The 19,555-nt window shown below is 37.5% G+C and overlaps 1 long non-coding RNA gene across 1 annotated transcript in view; it reads left to right on the top strand.

The window, feature by feature from the left end:
* The window catches only part of LOC146440104 (uncharacterized), a 73,009-nt gene extending 58,217 nt beyond the window's left edge, over window positions 1-14,792 (top strand). Inside the window, exon 3 of the long non-coding RNA XR_014851356.1 lies at window positions 14,447-14,792. This is a non-coding gene — a long non-coding RNA (uncharacterized LOC146440104). The remainder of the gene's footprint in view (window positions 1-14,446) is intronic.
* Window positions 14,793-19,555: the final 4,763 nt, after the last annotated feature.

Below are 19,555 nucleotides of genomic sequence, written 5' to 3'. Positions count from 1 at the left end.
CAATGTTACAGTTTGACTGAAGCAAGCTCAAGCTTCTCAGCTGTCCAGGTGCCCATGCTGGTCCCAGCCTGTTTGTGCTACTTGTTGCCACAGAACCCATGGCTTGTTCAGCTACTGTGTGGAACTCGCTACCTCTTGCTGCAAGATGTAGGGGCAGTGTGGCCAGAAGCAGGAGGGCAGTTTTGAGGCCATCTTTCGTTTTTGGATAAGTCCATGCATCGCAGAAAAGGGAGGAAAGCAATTCCAAGTACTTTCCTGGCACTCGCTGGTATCCGTGCTCATTTCAGGCCTGAAATGAATTGGCTGTATTTCTGCAAAAGCCGTGGCAGATGGATCATGGCTGTGGACCAGCCATACTTACTTACCATGGTGTTTTTGTGCTGTGAGATTCTGGCAGAAAGTCACCAGAAGCATCATCCAGGCTGGCAGCAGCTGGTTGTGAGCATAAAACTTTGAGACACAAAAGCCCATCTGTGGTGCTCTGTACCAAAGGTTGTGTCATGATCAGTGCTCCTTTTCCCATGAGCACACCAGAGTATGATTCCCTGAGGTCTGTGGAACAAAAGACAATTGGAAAATGTCCTTGTGTAGGGCAGACTCCCAAGGAGTTCTGCTGGTGTATTCAGCAGTCGAGGGGGTAGATTTCCCTTTCCTTTCCATGGAAAATGTGGTGTCAGAGGCTCTCCATGCAGCTTGCTCAACTGCCTAACCTAAGCATGCTCACCATGAACACCCAGGCTGTCTTTTCTCAGCAAAAATCCTTCCAGACCACATAAAACTCAGCAAGAAGTCCTCTATTCCTGTTGTTCTGCTGACTCGGGGTTCTCAAAGTAGGATTTGGAGCTGATATTCTCCTCTAATGCATTTTGAAAATGGGACCAAACCAAAAAAGATGCCCATATGACTCTTTCTTACAGATCAGAAAGGCCAAATATGCTTGGCCAGCTGCAGATGAGTTGCCTAGATGGCAAATATCATAAATTCCTTCAGAAACTGTGTCCAACTCAGTGTACCAGTAAATTGAATGGTACCTAAGTCAAGAATTCCCAGGCACTGGATAGGATTACACATGCTGCAACAGGGCTTAGACATGCTTTTGGGCTCACTACCTAGGCACTCCCCAAACAACTTCTCACATAGTCTGGGAGTTATCAGGTCAAGCACCATTTCATTGTGAAGAATGGTTTGGGTGAAACATCCAGTTTACTAGCTGTAGCCTGTAGGTCCAAACAGGGTCATTTTGGGACAAACATGAAGCCAGAACAAATGAGAAATGTTCATACATTCTGAGGAACCTGACAGTTTGTGCCAGAGGCAATTCTGAACAAGAAACAAGAGGTGGACATTGCGAATGTGGATCCACTAGCATGGCAATAGCTACAAGACCTAGAATAATTATTGTGGTTTTTGTTACATGAGGGTCTACTGACTCTTGGCTTCAAAACTGATTTTTCATGTACCACAGTTTAAACTCCTGGGACACTTTGGCCTGAATTTAACTACCCAAACTCTTGTACCTACAACTCCAGTAACTTGCAAATGTCCCAAAGGCCCAGGGTTGCACCAGCTTTCTGAGTGTCTTAGAATAAAATGCCACAAGGTAACATTCAGCAAAACTGAACTTCACCCCCTCTACTCACACCTGAACCTCTAAGAAACTCACTTGACAAATTCAGTCTTGGCATACTTTTAGGACACAGAATACAACTCACATTTTAAAATACAAGACAAAAAACTTTTTCTTCTAAATATGCATTGACAAAAATGTTGCATATAATATTAATCTCTTGTTCCAGAAAGAATCAGAGTGCGTTGGTGTGTTCGGCCTTTTATACTTCCCTTTGATTGGCTAAATATGCCACTTTAGCCTACGCAACTCAGTAGGGATTTTGCTAGCTTCCGAAAAAACCTGGAAAACTGTGCTGAATGTTAATTTCCCTTGTGCAGATAAGACCGTACACCCTAATTTGGAATTTACATTTGTGAAAAAAGCAAGCTGTATTCAGCAACAGAGATGAGGGACATCAATGTGAAAATAAAGCCAGGTTTTAACAAGTGGAACTAGAGCTTTTGATAAACTGTATAATTAGAATAAACTGTGAGTCTCATTTTTAATGTAAATGCCAAGGAGAACCCTTTGTCTTTTGGCATCAAACCTCCACCCTCAATCTACAAAAGCATATACATATTTTGAAAAGATTGCCACAGATTATTATTAAGAACCTTAGGATATGAACTAAGGACAAGAAAGTACCCAGAAATGTCCCCAAGCACTGCATTAACCAATGAAAACCCCAGGTAACATACCACTATTTGGTAAATATATATTCTCACCACCACTGACTGGAAAGCTGAGAAGGCAAGCAATTATCGCTGTGTTGGCAGTTTGTGTTTAAAATGTATAATTATCTCTCCAACCCTCTACACAAATGTGTTTCACTGTGTTTTGAAGGTGCTTAATGTACATTTACTGACATAAATTAAATTCAACAACCATCAGAAAAATTCAGTAAAATTATTTGTTTCTGCTTGTATATTCATAGAACCATAGAATGGTTTGGGTTGGAAGGGACCTTAAAGATTATCTGCTTCCAACCCCCTGCCCCATCCCTAAACTTTAATCTAAATGAGAAGACAAGACTTCTAATCTTTCTGTCATTAAGTGTAAGTTCTCAGAATATTTCTGATAGTTTTATGATGTAAATACCAAACATATATAAACATGGACTGAAGACAAGATGAACCGTGAGGGTTGACATGTTATTGGTCAGTATTTTAGAAATTTTTCTCTAGCGAGGAAAGCTAGAGAAAGCTAGGTTTTTTTGTGAGATACAATGCACAAGCTTTCAAAAAATTTAAATAAATATAACTTGCTTTTTACGCTTAATGAAAATAAGTTAACCCCAAATTTTAAGTTTGAACGTTTTTACCTTTTTTGGTTTATCTTGCCTATGGTGGGCCAGTTAAACAGAAGCAGAAATCATATAAGTAAGAAAATTACAATGTTGTAAGAATACTGTCATATTTTTGCCAAGGATGCTGAAATGGATTTGAATGAAACAACAATTTTTTAATATTCATTCAAGAAATATTTCTAAATTTTTTAGCAAACTTTCTAGCACATTCTTCATTGTCCCAATCACCACATTATTACCAGATAAAACTGAACTTAGATTAATATCTAAAACCCTTTAGTCATTGTAATTCAACTAACTCAGCAGAAGTGGTTAAAATATAACATTCCTTGCCATTTTCATTAAAACATGACTAGAATTTGAAAGTGTGTTTTACCATCTTTAGCCATGCTGAATATTACCTCTGTGTATGGTACCAAAATAGTTCCTAAGATTGCTTTTGAAGGAGGACATTATTTGAATAAAGAACAAATGAGACTAAATCCTCTGACTTTTGACAAAATGTATAGGCTTTACCCCATTTATGAAAATAGGCAAGGTCCCATTCTCAGGACATATGGAAAGTGTGCTATAAGCTTATGCTCACCATGCTCAGCATGATAGAAACTCGATTAGCAGCACACTTAAGGAGAACAACTGGCATTAAAAGTGTGATTGCCTATTATGTGTTGAAATGGTTACTGTGAGAGCTCAGAAATTATTTCTATTGAAGAACATATTTAAGTTTTGCTTATTCATGTTTGTAAGTAGATTTTTGAATGGATTGCAGCACTTCAAAAATATTCATTGCTCAAAAGGAATTCATGGCTCAAAAGCATTTATCAACTTATTAGGCATCTTTTTTATTCATCACTTGAAATCTGATGTTGTTTTACTGTGGTTAAGTGTTCTTTGTATTTTACAGCAAAGGTGGAATTATTGTTTCCCTTTTCATAACAGACTAGAATGTCTACCTCAAGAACCATAAATTAAATATTATTGTGTTATTTTCTGAGAAATATTCATAATAGTAAAGCTCAGCTGCGTAAAAATTCATCAAAGAGTACAGAGATTATGAAAGTAAAAATTAGAATTAATGTGATCACGTTGTGCATTACCCATCATAGTGGTACACCCTCCAGTGTCGACAATGAGATACAAATTTCACAAAAGGCCTGTTTTCCTTCTGTCTTCCTCTTCCTCAACCTAGTTTTTTTCTAATTTTAATGCCATCAATTTTTTCTGATTCCACATAGCAATTGGGGAGCATCTGCAATGTGGCTCAACACCTTAAGGAGTTGGCTTGACCCCATGCTACATTTCAGTTGGGAACATGTGTGAGTTTAGTGTTTCATGAAATTAGTCAGAGTCTTATAACCTTACCTATGTAGGCTGGACTACACAATATAGATTTAGCATTATAAGTGCTCCTGCCAGAAGGCAACAAGAGACTTCTGTGCTAAAACAGATTACACCTGGATTTTCTGAGCCTCAATTTTGAGATCTAGATCTCATTCTGAATAAAAACTTGGGTGATGTTAACAATCTTTTCTATATGAAGCCAAATTGATGTTGCAGGACTAGAGCAAAACACTAAATAATGGATGGAGAGTGAGCTGAAGTCTTTTGGGTATACATTTGATTTTCATTATAATCTAGAAGTCCAACCCTTTGTATTCCAGATTCCTCTTTCTAATCTATGGTGTCCATCAAATTGGACTTTGCATGAACATGAAGTAGCCAATATGGTGATTTTTTCTAAATTTGCAAAGCGACTCTTGGCTTTGTATTCCTAACCACGAGCATGCTCCAGATGACTGAATTTTGTGACTGCTAATAGTCACATCTATTTTAAATGCCTTCAGGTAGGTGCAGAAAATTGCAATGTTCTCCAAATCACTAAATACTCCAAATCACTTAAATATACCTGGGTATTTTGACTATGCTAATGAATAACTGGCAGGCAAATATAAGGTAGAAAGATTATGCCAACGGAGAGTGAATGATATTTTAAAATAAACTGTACATATTTAAAAATTAAAGGGTGATAAAATATTTAACTCATTATAATACGTAACATAACCAATTTTGTTACTTGAGAAAAAAAAGAAATTAAAAATCCTTAAAATGTGACTCTTTTACAAAGTACAGTGGTCAATGGCAAATAGACACAAGTTATACTCAACAATATTTTAAATATGTCCTCTATTGTTTAGAAGTAGGACTTTACAATGATTTCTTCTAAATCGAATTGCAATATAAAATTCATGACATCAATTTTTCACTCACAATTGCAAATCAACTTGGCTTTTAATTATATTCTTACAATGCAAGACTAATTGCAAAATATACACTTCAACTTTGTTATGAGCAATTAAGTAATTGTGATCTGTGTGTATGTTATTTGAATGCTTATATAAAGAAAATACAGGATGGAAAAATTGTGGATGGGGCTTGTTATATTTTGAGCATATAATCCAGAACTAGGGCTCATTAGTGTATTTTCTCTGCTTATTTGTATGCAAAAATACAAGTGGTGGCAAAAACATTATGTAAATGAATTAAAAAAAACAACTGGCTGACCTATTAGAAATTGTAGATGTCATATTGTGCAGTCCAGCAGCATTGCAAGAGGGCTGTTCAGGACAAGCATATTTACAGATACTTGGAAGAGCAATCAGATTAAAAGTGCTACTTGGAATGCCTTGTCTTGAACAGCTTTGTTTCACAAAAAAAAAAGAAAAAAAAGGTTTTTCAACAGCATATTCATTTTAAAGGTATCTTTCATTTGAAAACGTTTTCCCAATTGCCCTGATCTTTGTACTTGCATTTGGTCAGATATTGAAAGAAAAATTTTACACCAAAGGAAAACATGGTCACTTCTGAGAAAATGGAAACTCTGAGATGGAAGTAATGGGTGAAAGTTTTCAGTGGCATGAACAGTTAATTGTGTTTTGTGCAGCAAGGGGAAGCAGTTCGACCCTCCGGAGAGCCCACCTGATCTGCAGTGATACAGCAGTGAATTTGCTGGGCAGCGGGAAACTCATTCTGTGAGACAGTCAGTCCTGTTGAATCCATTTGCCATCAGAGGGAGTGCCATGTGTAATGGACACTGACTCATGGTGCATGGCAGAATTATACTCTGATAAGGTTTAATTTCATTTTTGCCATGGTGATTCGTTTCACTTTGTGAATGAAGTAGAACTGACAGAAGTTTCACAAGCTCAGAAATCCTGCATGGAATGACTTTCCATTTTTCATCCTCACCATTTTCTCTCTGGAACAATTTTCACTGTGCCACAGTGAAAGAAGAAATCCGCAGTACAATTCCAGTTTGACTCTGTCCCTCCTTCCCTACTCTTTCCCATGCCTGAAAGCCCCCATTGTTGGGGAGATAACTGTGAGTTCACAGGTTCCTATTCAAGACAAGCTGTGCAGGAGTCACGAGAAAAATCAGCACTGGCTCTGCCCTTTCTAAGCAGTCCCTTTTCCTTTTCCCCCTTTGTTGTATCTGTTCTGAATGCTACTACACTGTGCACATCTGCTGAAATCCTAATCAAAACTTATTGTGCATGAAATTCACTTATAGATTATTAGGTGCCCAACTGGGTGTGCAACTAGATTCCTTGCCTGCACATCCTCTGGAAAAAAGCCTGGGGTCTGAGGGAGGTTTTGTTCAGTTTTGATGATTTCCATCAGAAAAAGGCTGTGTCTCTTACAGTGGTGGATGACAGAAAACTACCCTCCTTCTCCATCAATCCTTTATTGTCTTTTGCTCCAGTTCCTGCCCAGCTGCTGCAGCTGACATGTAGCCCAATAACTGCTGGGTGCCAGCTACAAGACTGCATTTAGGATTGGTTTCTAATAGGAACCAGAGTCTTTGCTCTCCATTCCTGCTGTGAGGCATCTGCAAAGCATGACCAAAAAAAAAGGTGAAGTTGACTTTTCCCATTTTATTAGACTATGACCCACGGAGCTCCCTGGAGCATGATTTGAATGTTGAATTTTATCATCCAGACTAATCTTTCTCTTACATTTCTGTTGCTTGTCCATTGAATGTGTTGTGTTCCATAATTGCTAGTTACTGCAGCTCAGCAGGGTCAGGTTGTACTCTTGACACATAGAAATTTTAATCCTTTACAATGCCCCTTAAAATCAATGTAGCACTCAAGGGAAGTAGAGGTAGGCACTGGAGATCCAGATAATTACCTCTAACCAGTGTGCTTAAAACTTCTCAAGCCTTATCTCAGGAAAAGGTATGAAAGTGCTGACACCTCCATGTCTTCTTTTGTATTGAAAACTGCTTCAGAGATTTTAGTGTGCTTTTCTTGAGGTCCCCTGTGCACCACAAACACAGGTGTTGCATCCCTTTTCACCAGTGCTCTCCTCAAACTGCAGCCTTTGGGGCTAGAAGCACTGCTCCAGTGAACAGCACATGAAAATGATGGAGGCAAGAAATACATTTTTAATTTTGATACTTACACGCTGGTTACAAACATGGCAGTAATTTGCAGAAATATCATAACCAAATGCATGTAAATTCTTCCCTGTTTCCCACAATTGTGAATGATGATTCAGACTTAGTAGTGTTGCTGTCTCTCCTCAGAGAAGGTCTTTGGGTTTCATAGGTTTTCTCTTGTCTCAAGGGTAATCTGCAGGCTGGCAATGGCAGAAGGACCTGCCTTTCCACCTGGAAAGAATGACAGGAAGAGAGAGGAAAGGGACATTCATTTAAAAGAAATGCTAGATGGGAGGACAAAGAGATAGGGAGAGCAATGCATTTCATAATGCTGTCTGGATCTGTTCAGAGGAAATTACTGAACATGCAGGGAAGGTACTGTACCTTGTGAAGTGTTAGAGAGTGGTGTGTGCTGGAGAGATGCTCTCACAGCAAATCCTACTTGATCTCTCTAAAGCCTTCCTGGTGAATGGCACGTGCTTGTGTGTGTCTGCCCAGGTCTGCTTGGAGCATGCAGGCTGTGCTGTTGCTCTGAACAAATGAGAACAGAAACAGAAGTGTTCAAACAATAGGATGGGGAAAATTCATACCCAACACTGCAAAAATATTGTCCTTGGGAATTAGTGCTGTGCAATTCTCAAAGCAGGGACTTAGTCTCAATTAAAAAACGCCTGTTGCAGTGCAATTACTCAAGTCTAAATAGTTATAAAGACAGATGATAAATCTGTGTGGAGGTTTCAACACATAAAAATCTGTTGTAAGATATGTTTTTGACTGGTTTCTCTCTAACTAACACCACGTTTCTAGCATTCACTTAAGATTATTTTTCTCTATGTGACTTTCTCTCTCAATGACATTTCTTTCTCCTAACCTTTGCTATCTAAAAATTAAGTGCCCAGGTTTAACAAGTCACCAGTCTCCTAAGGTCTTTTTAAGTTGGTAAAATTATCACCCTCTACAGATGTTTTAATCTCACCTATTTTAGAGGGGTCTTGAATGTTTAGGCTATAATAAATGCCAGTTTTTCAGGTAATATAACTGGAAGAGAACACGACTTTCATTTTTCTCAGGTATATGTATTCCTCTTATAGTGTTATGAGCATTTTGTGAGATGTGTTGGGTTTTGTTCTTTGTGATTTAGTCCCCTCTGGGACAGCTAGTTTATCTGCAAACATGAGATTTGGGGCTATCTACTGGATAGCTAAGCTAAAGAATGACCTTTTTTCAAAGTAAAGTGAACTTTCCAGAAAAAAGAAAGCTTTGCACACATTACTACATTGCAGTCTGTGTTCTCTTGGTTCCCCTGTCCACAGAATGTCAGAAGGACCAAATGGCTGGGGTAGGAAGGCACATCGAGAGCTCATCCAGTGTGCCCTTGGAGGGTTAAAATGAGTGGATTGTTAAGTCTCTTGTCCTGTGTGGTTTTGAATATCTTCAGACTTTGTGAAGGAAAGAAATATTTTTTTTGAGGATATATACATTACTGGAACACCTTCTGAGCTGACAGCAACCAAATTGCTTCCACTGACCCTTTCAAATGGTGAAATTATCTGTTTTAATCCGTTCTACCTTTATGTTGTGTGGGACCTTCAGATAACATGTTCAGTGTCAGGGCCACTCTTAAAATGTTGTTAATTAATATATCAGGCACTGAGCAGATCTTTGCCTATGGGCTGCAGGTCTCTGCTGGGATGTGTTTTGATTTTGGAATTAATTTAGAGCTCATATAGTAAAAGATATTACAGCTTCCAAACCAAAACTAAATTTTATTTAACAGTACTTATGATAGCTTTCCAAAGCAGTATGAAAAATTGAGAAATATGTTTTATTTTTTGATGCCCTAGGGAAAGTAATTATGTTAATTGCATACTGTATATTATATCAGTTATAACTTATAAAAGACTGATTTGTGTGTGTGCCCACATTCTCACACAATGAAATTTGGTTTAATAATATCCACAACACAAAATATAACTTGAACTAATTTGTTTTTTAAAATTACGTTTTCAGCTTCAAAGTGAGGTTGCAATTAAAGTAAGGCTACTAATATTACAGTGCTACAGTAAAACTCTAACAAATATAAATATCTTCGTTATTGATAGACACTAATTAGAAATCTCTTTATTGATGTCAGGCCTAAGATGTCCCAGAATCCAGAAGGGCTACCACTTAGAGCTTTTCTTTTGTTTAAATTAATATTTGAGTTCAAATGTACATAGGTTTAATTTTGTTGTGAGATACTGATAGCAATTCAAAGGACTTTGTCAACCTTGTTAAAATCAGGTATGTTCTCTAGTAGAAGGCACACTGAAGTACCCCATGCTGCAGAGGTCAATGGAGTGATATAGCTGGAGGGTTAGGCTGACAAAGTAATCATATATTGGTTTTAGGGAGATACTGTTTCGCACATCTGCCTTCTGGAAGCTCCTCTTTTAACAGCCCATCTGATTTGAATGTACTGACTCATAACATCACAACCTACTTCAAACAATCCCTGTCAAGTTGTAAAACATTGCAAATATAACGAGATATACAGAAGAAGCAGCACCCTCCCAGCATGACCCCTAAAGCAGATTTGATCATTTACACTGGTGCTATTTAATGAGTAGTGTGATATGAATTGAGATGCAGTTGACATTCCCACATTTGGATTTCTATTTGTTCTTTACAAAATCTCTTCAGTTGCTTCAAGGCTTATCTTGGAAATCCATAGAAATAGTTGTTTAGTTGATGAAAATCCCTGTGCTGCCAAGACAGAGATAGACAATAAGCAAAGCACCATATTTAATTTAGGCAGTAAGAATAGGATGAATTCACCTGAAGAGATGTCTTGCATCTTAAAGAAGGAGGCTTAGGGTGGTTATCTAACTTTTAGATGTCAAAAGTGAGCTGAGATGAATCACAAACTCTAAAATATAAAATAGATAAGCAGATGAAATATTATGGTTCTTTCCTATTGATCATGATCAGAGAATTTTTTCAACACAGAGAAGATGCAAAGTTGTTTTCAGGCTTTGTCTTCCAGCAGAGATAGTATTGCATCAATTGCATACAACAATTACAATGAATCCTAACATGACAGCTAAGGTTGCACTTCCTCACAAAATTGCTGTGTGGAGGAACACTCTAATCCATATGGGCACCACAGCATAGGACCATCAAGGAGCTCATGAGACTCTCAGTGGGCACTTCTGCTCCATGACAAGGATGACTGGGTTTTGGTCATTCTTGTCAGACATTTGTTTAAGAAGTTTTCAAGAATCTCCAGTGCCAGAGCCCCAATAGTTTCTCCAGGTTAATTCCAGTGTTATACTATGCATAACATCAGGGTTTTTTTGCTGGAATTTAATATAATTCTTCATGCTAATTCAAATCAATTACTTCTTCCACAACCCACCACTGGCATGATCAATTATTTTATTTCTCCTTTCAGCAGCCTTTTATGTATTTGAACAATGTTACAGTGCTCTTTGATATGCTTTAATTTAAATGACCCTTCAACCTTTCTTTATAGATCATGATTTCCTGATTTCTTCACTGCTCTCCTACGGATTCTGCTCAGCTGGTCCACAACTTTCTTGAAGGACAATGCCTGAAACTGGAGAGATCTGAGTCCTTACTAGTGATGATCAGAGAGAAGGGATTATTTCAAGTGTTTTGCTCACTGTATATTTTTTATATATTCCAGTATAATGTCAAATTGTTTCCTAACCTTGTATATGAAAATGTGAAAATACAAAGACTATGATGCTGATGCAGCTGAAACCATGGAAAAAGTAGTCTCATTTTTCTGAGACCCTTTATTTTTGTAGCATCAGGAGCTATCTAGCAGCTAATGCAGATATTAATAGAGAGATACATAAAAAATCTTCTGAATTTCCATTTCAGAAACAAGTTTAGACAGTTGATATCTGTTCTTTGGTTATGATTACTTGACAATGGAGCCAAATACATGTTTGGTTTCTTTTTCCTTGTAGAGCAGGCAAGTCCTAAGCATTAGTAATTCAAGCATCTTTGCACTGTTCTGCTTGGTATCTTGAACTGTGACTTGGGCTCTCTTCCTGAATGGAAGTGCAGTGCTGCCATGACTACTGCTGATGTTAGCTGCTGGGCAAGCTTGGCTTTAGTGACTAGATTGTAATGACAGTAAAAATTACTAAAGTCCAAATGAGATGAAGCATTTACCTATAAACTATATAACTGGTTAATAAGAAATAAGTTATCAACATGAGCTCAACATGACCCAGCAATGTGCACTTGTAGTTTGGAAAGCCAGCTGCATCCTGGGCTGCATCCATAGGAGTGTGACCAGCAGGCTGGAGGAGGGGATTCTGCCACTCTAATCCTCTCCAGTGAGACCTCACCAGCAGTGCTGCTTCCAGTTCTGGGTCCCCAACTCTCTCTGTTGAAGAGAGTCCAGAGGAGGGCCATGAAGATGACCAGAGGGCTGAGAAAGTTGGGGTGCTCAGCCTGGAGAAGAAAACACTCCAGGGAGACCTTATAGAAGCCTTCCAGGACCTGAAGAGGGCTAAAAGAAATCCGGAGAGGGATTTTTACATGAGCATGTAGTGATAGGACACTGAATAGGAAGTGGAAAGAGGGTAGGTTTAGATGAGATGTTAGGAAGAAATTCTTTACTGTGAAGATGATAAGGCACTGGCACAGGCTGCCCTGAGAAACTGTGGCTTCCCCATCCCTGGAAGTGGTCAAGACCAGGTTGGATGGGGTGCTGAGCAACCTGGTCTAGTGGAAGGTGTCCCTGCCTGTGCCAAGAGGGCTGATCCTTAAGGTCCTTTCTGACCCAAACTATCCTATGATTCTATGATCCAGAGAGAAGCCCTTCAACCTTGCTCTGTTCGGTAGAGAGCATTTTTAAGCTCTGACGGATAAAGGAAGAATCAGTTGCAGAATCCACTCTTTACACACCTTCAGATGCTACACAGATCAGTTCCATGTGTCCCCACAAATACCCTGGAGGCTGGAGCTGCTGGAGCTGTGGTGCCATGACTCCATGGCCAATGGAGTTTGAATGTGGCGCTGCTATGGCTGCTGCTTCTTCCTGGGCTCATGAGAGTGGACATAATGGCATGCCATGTTCTCATCAATTAATTGTCAAGTCCATATCTGGAGTTTTTAAACCATTCTTTAAAACCTGCTTACATGCTTTGGTTACTGAAACCCCTCTATTATAAAGAAATAAAGAAATAATTTTATTAATCTCATCCCATTTATCTCTGCATATCCACATGCCATTTAGTTATTAGTGTTTTGATAAAACTAAGGTCAAATCTCTATTTTTAATTGTGTGGGTACATACAGATAAATATATTATGGTTTATGTTTGTACTTATAAATAGTGAGAATAGTGTTTAAATGTTTACAAAAATCTATTTTGTGTAGGTAATGGAATATATCTTCAAAAACCTGTAGATAGCATGGAACTTTAGAACTGCTAGCTGTGTAAGCTACAGAATAAAACAAACGGGTAAGTTTTGACACTCCTGCCAAACTTGACATTTTTTGTGAGTTCTCTATCTGGTCGCTAGCTTCTAAGGTGACTTCAGTATACTACAGAAACTACATTCTGTTCTTGAATATGATCAGTTTGGATCTTCATGACCTGTCACTGTAGATGTGGTTGCCAGGGCTCTTTTTTAAACTAATACTCAGCCTTAATTAAATCACTAACATTCAGCTTACTTTATGAAGAGAATACCGAAAGTTTAAACTTGCTATACATTGTCTAGCAATTGTTTACATTGCCAGAAAGATGTCCTTTTCTCCTGAATTTATTTTCCTAAGCAAGATGAGAAGTTCTAAAACTGGATGTTATTTTCCTATTTAGATGAATTATTTAAAATTGCCTTGAATTTAATTTATGTTTGGAACACACTGCAACACATTCATATTCTAAGGCAAGTTTTATAAAACTTTGCTCTGATGATGTGCATTTAGCAGGGTTCCAGCTGGCAGCTGGACACTTTTGAACCCTCAGTAAGATCCAACCTCTCTAGAACCTCAGTGGTAAAATGTTGGAGTAATGGAAGTGCAATGCATCCTTTTCCAACTCATTAACAGAGTTCAGAAGGTTTCAACAGAGAGCTCCTGTCAGCAAGAAAGTCTAAAATTGCTGTAATGCTCATTTGCTGCAGGCTCTGTCTGCTGATGACAAAATTATTTTTTTATGCATAAAAAAAATAAAAATCTAAGTGACTCATGTGGGCAAGCATAGCCATTTAAGGCATACATCTTACACTTAGTGTAGGGACTGGAACTCTGCTGTGCCAGTGTGCTGTCTGCATTCCAGGGGCTTTGCCTGGGCAATGTAGAATCTGTATGTCCATGGGTGTATATTATTGCTCACATGCAGTGGATTGAAGGACAAGTTCATCAGATCTGCTGTTTCTGGACTTACAGCTGATGGGAATAAGCTCTTATTTTGAATAATGAATCTTTTATCATATGTCCTTGATATGTTAAATATAGTTTACAGAGAGGTCTCAATACACTTTCTTTTCAACAGAAATATATGAGAGCAAATTCAAATCTTGCATTCAGAGATGCAATTCTTAAACAAATAAAAAAAAAATCTTAAAAAGTATGACATGAAAATGCATTTGTTTTCTTGCAAATACAAGCAAAAATCCTAAAAATTACCATCAGGTTAAGATCACCAAGAAAAAAACCAAAAAAACCAGAACAAAACACCTAAGAAAGAAAAGCTTTCTATACCAGTGAAAAATAAAGTTCTTTTACATATACACAGGTTCAGAAACCAGTCTAATTGCTGTCCCTTCTCTTGATTCTTGTTGTCAAGACTCTGGAGCAGCCAGGATCTTGACAATAAGCTTAGTCTTAAGCAGAAACCTCAAGTCAGGGATCTCCTAGAAGGTTTTGCAGGGCTCAGAATATGTTGTGGTGTTCGAGGTGGAGGGTGGGAGTTCAGTGAAATGGCAGTCCAGAGGGGAGGCTGGGGTGTCTGGGTACCTTTGAGTTTGTGCAACAGCAGAGTCCCCCAAGGGCAGTGCAGACCTGGTGGTGTTGATGTTTTCTGCATAACTGACCTCATTTTCCTTCTTCTGTCTGTGTACAGGCTGGGACTGCAGTGTCTCCCTGCTGACATCAGCTGACTTCTTGCCTTCCAGGTTTATGAACTGAGGCAACGGGAAGAATGCTAAGATTCTTACCCTCAGGTCTTCTGCTGTAACCTGGATGAATGCTATGAAATGTGACTTACTGTTCCTCCAGATAAATAGTGTTTCAAAGACTAATTTTTTTTTGTCTTTTTGAGTTTTTGTCTTTTTGAGGCTTTTTTTTTTTGAGGGGGAGAATGTTGGTTTTTTTGCTTGATTTTTTTGTATAATTTCTGAGAGATCTTAAATAACTTTTCAGTCAGGATTATCAGACATTTAAAATAGCAAAAGATCATACTAGTTGCAACTTAAGTAAAGGAAATAATTGATGTTTCAGGATATCATCATCTAAAATAGTGCATTATTTTTCAAGATATCCTTCTAATTTTGTATTTTCCCTGAAGGAAGATACTTAAGAAAAAACAGATCTCATTTCTTCTGTGAGCTGAAATGCTGTGTTTTTTTCCAAAGTCTTCTTTTAGCTTCCAGAGATATGGTAGCTATGGCAAGTAATCTTCTCTTTTATCCTTCCATGGCCTCTGACTAACATATGTGTCCTGCAGTGATGTCTTTGGTTTTGCCATTAAAGTTGCTGATGGCAGAGTCAGCTTTTAACACCAGTACTGTATTAACATTTACCACAGATTAGCATAAACAGAATTATTAACCATCTTTCCACTTGATAGGCCTTGAAGTGAAATGAGATCTTTTCTTTGGACTGCTTCTGACACTCATTTCCTCAGAAATCCTAGTGCTGTGAAATAAAATAAAATAATAAAATAAAATAAAATAAAATAAAATTTAAGCCTGTTGTCTTGTGAAATCTTGGACACTCAAGTTGCAGCATAACAATCTGGCCTTTTTTTTTAATTGCCATCAAAAAAATACTTATTGCTTTCTGCTATAGGGCTGAACTCTGACATAAGGCTCAAAGCAGCATGTGTGGGTATAATTGCAAAACTGAAAATGCGATAGAGGGAAGACTGGTTGCGCTGTGGCTGCATGCCCTCTAGCTGAGGAAATTGTCCTTTTCATGACATGTTCTCTGGAGATTTAAATTTGCAACTTTCAGGATGGCTCAACTACCATGTTATCCTGTATTGTATGTACAACATTTTCCCCTGACTCTCTGTCACTATAAATGCTAAACATTCTCCAAGACAATAAAACCCAATTTAACTTGGTTAGAGTACATCCCTGAGAAAAGAGAGATCTTGATTCTTAATTCTAATCTGAATCAAAACAAGGACTTGAGCCAAGATTGTCACCTTCCAGGAAAGTGCTCAGGAAAGTGCTTTAATACTGAGTAATTTTCCTTCTCACTGGCTTAATGAATATTTAAATAGTCCATGCAAGATGGAACAGAATCAGTGGGAGAGACTGTGAACAAACCTCTCTAGAATATCTTACAACATTGTAGCTAGGTCATTGTTGAGGAGACATGGCTTCAGATCCTGTCAGAAAACAAAAAAATTGCATCTTCCTCCTATAGTTTGAGTGAATATGTTTCTGTTTCCTTAGATTTCTTTTTGTTCCCCTCCCTCCCTGCCTCACTCCCTCCCCGAAAAGTGGTACCAAATAAAAGATTTAAAATACAGGGAAACGAGTAACTTTGGGCATTTAAATATGCATTCTCTCACCAGTGCTATAGGGGAGAAGCTTTATCTTCATCCACATGAAAGACAAAAAGGAAGCAGAGGGATAGGTAATGTGGTTTCCTAAAGGGTTATGTCAGCTTATGAGGCATTAGATTATACACAGAAGGATGATTTTTGTAACACTAGGATATGGCAGTTGAACTCATTTTCCTAAAGGGTATGCAAAGATGAAGCATATTAGGCTTCCTGGGCTGCACTGGGGCTGAACAGTTTCATCCTCTTCTAGCCTTGGCATGGTGCCTTCTGCTTTGACATTAGTCATCCCACAAATGTAGTTTGAATATGAACTCCTCAGTGGCTGAGAGAAAAAAAGGTGCTTTCTTTTCTTCTTGCTCCACCTTCCTCCCCCCAATGTTAGAATGGCTTCAGTCAAACATGCAGCTAGAAGGTGAGGGATAAAAGAAAAAAAAATTAAGAAATAAATGGATACCAGTTGATGCTGGTAGAACTGCACTATAAGGTAAAGGCCTCCGTACATCCATCTGTGAAAGTCTTCCAAAAAGGCAGGACATCCCTTTTTTTTTTGTGTTGTAACTATGTGGCTTGCTGTATTTGTATAAATGTCAAGTCAGAATAAAATTAGATATTATTACCCTTTCCTAACTAGAAGTCATGCTATTTGTTTAACTGCAGTTGTTTTACCCAAGTAAAACAAATCCCCAAGATGAGCTGGCCAAAGGTTTGCCTCTCACATCCCTATTCACCATAGTGGAGCTGTTCAGACTTTCTCTTGCTAACAGGTAGGTCCTGAGAAACAACTTTTAAAGAGTTAAACTTACTTTTTAGCTTTGCATATAATTAAATTGATTCACTGCAATGTTTTTAGGATTCATAGTTTTTGCAGCTGATGCGTCTTCAGGAGGATAAATGTAATGTTTCAGTGTCTCTGTTCACACAATTTTAAAGCTTAATCAATGGTGAATAGTGTTAGATGTACAATATTGCTATTTCTTAAATTATTCAATGTATTATTTTTCACATTCATCTAGTACTACTTGTACTCAAACTTTAACATCTATACCTAAACAATAGCAACTGTTGCTATGGTGTTGCTTACCATATTGCAACTGTTCTTGCTTATAGAAGGATATTGTCAACCATAAACTATATTTCTAACCTTCTCATCTATTAAAAGAGGTAACACCTCCTCTTTTTCTGCTGCAATTGTATTATGTCTCATGATAGATATTGTTAATTTGATTTTCAGTGCTAGAGCTGTTCCAGAACTGATGAATCTATTTGCATAAAAACTCAGTCTTGTGCCTGTCATGGATGGGCTGTGTTCATTATTAAAATAATGAGTTTTGGAGGAATCACTCAGTGTTAAAGAATCTCTTCCTATACTCTTTCTGCCATACTTATTTGTTATTTGTATTGCGATGGCAGGCACAGCAAGCTGGATATTGGCTACACATTCAGCATGGGTCTGTCTGTAAAACAACAGAACTCACAACCAGGTGCCTACCTGCACTGCTTCTCTACCAGCACAGAGAATTTGCAATATTTGGACAGACATATTGGAGCCAATGTTTTGGTTTAAAATGTCACACTAACAAAATACTCTTTGAAACAGAATGAATATATTCCAAAAATGTTAACCTTAAGAAAAAAAAGTCCCAGATTTTACTAGAGGACAAGAATGAAATCTTTATATATTCTTTTGTATTCTTTATGATAGGTGTCCTTTCTCAGTGCATTCAATAATAAAATAGATAATAATCTAAGCCATTAAAATACCTCTATAATTTTGGACTTGATACAGCAGACCAGAAGGTGTGGGCAGAAATGGAAAAAAACCTGAACAGAAGGGGTTTACTAGTTACTAAAGCTTGGGGCCAGATTGAACTGTTAGGCATATGAGCATAAATCTGGAGTTATGCTCTCAAGAGCAATCAGATTACCCCAGACTTATGCTTGGCTACCTGAGATCAGCATCTGGCCAAGGATTTTTTCTGTAAGTACACTGTTGTAATTAGTACTGTCAGTAAAAAATATCAAAAATGTCAAACTGTTCAGTTTTTGATAAATACCTTGAACAACTGAAAGTCTTTTTATCAGACATGCTTTATTTTGAATTAAAAGGGACAGAGCTGCATGGCAGATTCAGCCTGCATTTAATTTCTTTCAAATTGTAACATAAAAACTGAAACAATAATTCGAAATAATGTCTAATGTTGAACTACAGTGCTTCACCCTCCTTTCTCCATCGATGTATTTTCTATTACCTATACATAAAAGGTGGAATTATATGAAGATTGACCTACAGAGAGATGCATTTTTCTACAGTAAACCATTTTGTATGAATAGTTTTTAGTGGACTACTCTAATAGTATGTCTACAGCAGCATGTCTGAAATGATTTCTTTAATTACTAAAAATGTCCTTTATATATAAAAATTAATTCTTTAAGCAATTTAAAACACAGTAATTTCCTAAATATATTACCAGGTAAACTCTCCATGATCAGTTATATTGAACCCTTATACAGAAAATTCCCCCTGCTGGATTTTCATACCAACTGACTCGTATTTGAACAGAGTTTTTGTGTCCTTTCTCTCTTTTTTTTTTTTAACATTAGAATTTGTGTTCAGTTTTAGGAATTAACCAAAGTCTTGCTGTGATTTTCTTCCTAATATAAACATTATGTTCCCTAAAATCTTAGCTCTGTCAAAGCCATTGAATTTATTGTTTTAGGCTAGCTTTCATTTATTTTTTAACTATTAGAACTTGATTTTCCTAATACCATGCCTTTCTTGCAGTTTTTTCAGTCTTAATTAAAAACAATGACTTTCCAATCAGCCATGGTAATTTTGTTTATCTTTCTTAATATGCAAGCAAGGGAAAAAAACTCCTCTTTTCTAGAATTTCTCATCTAGGAATACAAATTTTTCAAAAATAATTATTATATGGGAAATATTCCCCCACTGTAGAAATTTCCTTGGGGAAACCAATGATTCATAACAAACTCAGGTAGAAATATTGCATTGCAAAATTTCTAGTACATGCTGTATGGTTTTTGCATCTCTAAAAAAGGGACAGTTCATGGTCCTTGAAGGTCTGATTCAGGTGACTGATCATAAAGTGGATCTTTAAAAGGTAAATTACCAGCTTAGGAACCTTGGGAATCTTCTCAGGAAAAATTACCTACTTGAGGACTGCTGAAGAAATCATGGGATGATGTAGAAGGAAAAAGGCCTCACTTTATATATGTACTAGAATAAAATTTAGGTAAAGGTTAAAATAGTGATTTATTTCTAAAACAAATGAGTAGGTGAAAAGGAAAATTATTAAGAAAAGGTCCTGACTTTGGAACTTTGACTTTGGAAAGGGTTCTGGAGACAGCAATGAGAATATCTTCAATGGAGAAGAAATACTGGAAGTGAAGCCACAAGGTAACCAGGTACAGAAGAGG

This window comes from Lichenostomus cassidix, chromosome 3, assembly GCF_008360975.1.
Source record: "Lichenostomus cassidix isolate B80296 chromosome 3, HeHo_3.0, whole genome shotgun sequence".
Lineage (NCBI taxonomy): Eukaryota > Metazoa > Chordata > Aves > Passeriformes > Meliphagidae > Lichenostomus > Lichenostomus cassidix.
The sequence above is the reverse complement of the archived record's forward strand: the minus strand, read 5'-3'. Positions and strand labels throughout refer to the sequence as shown.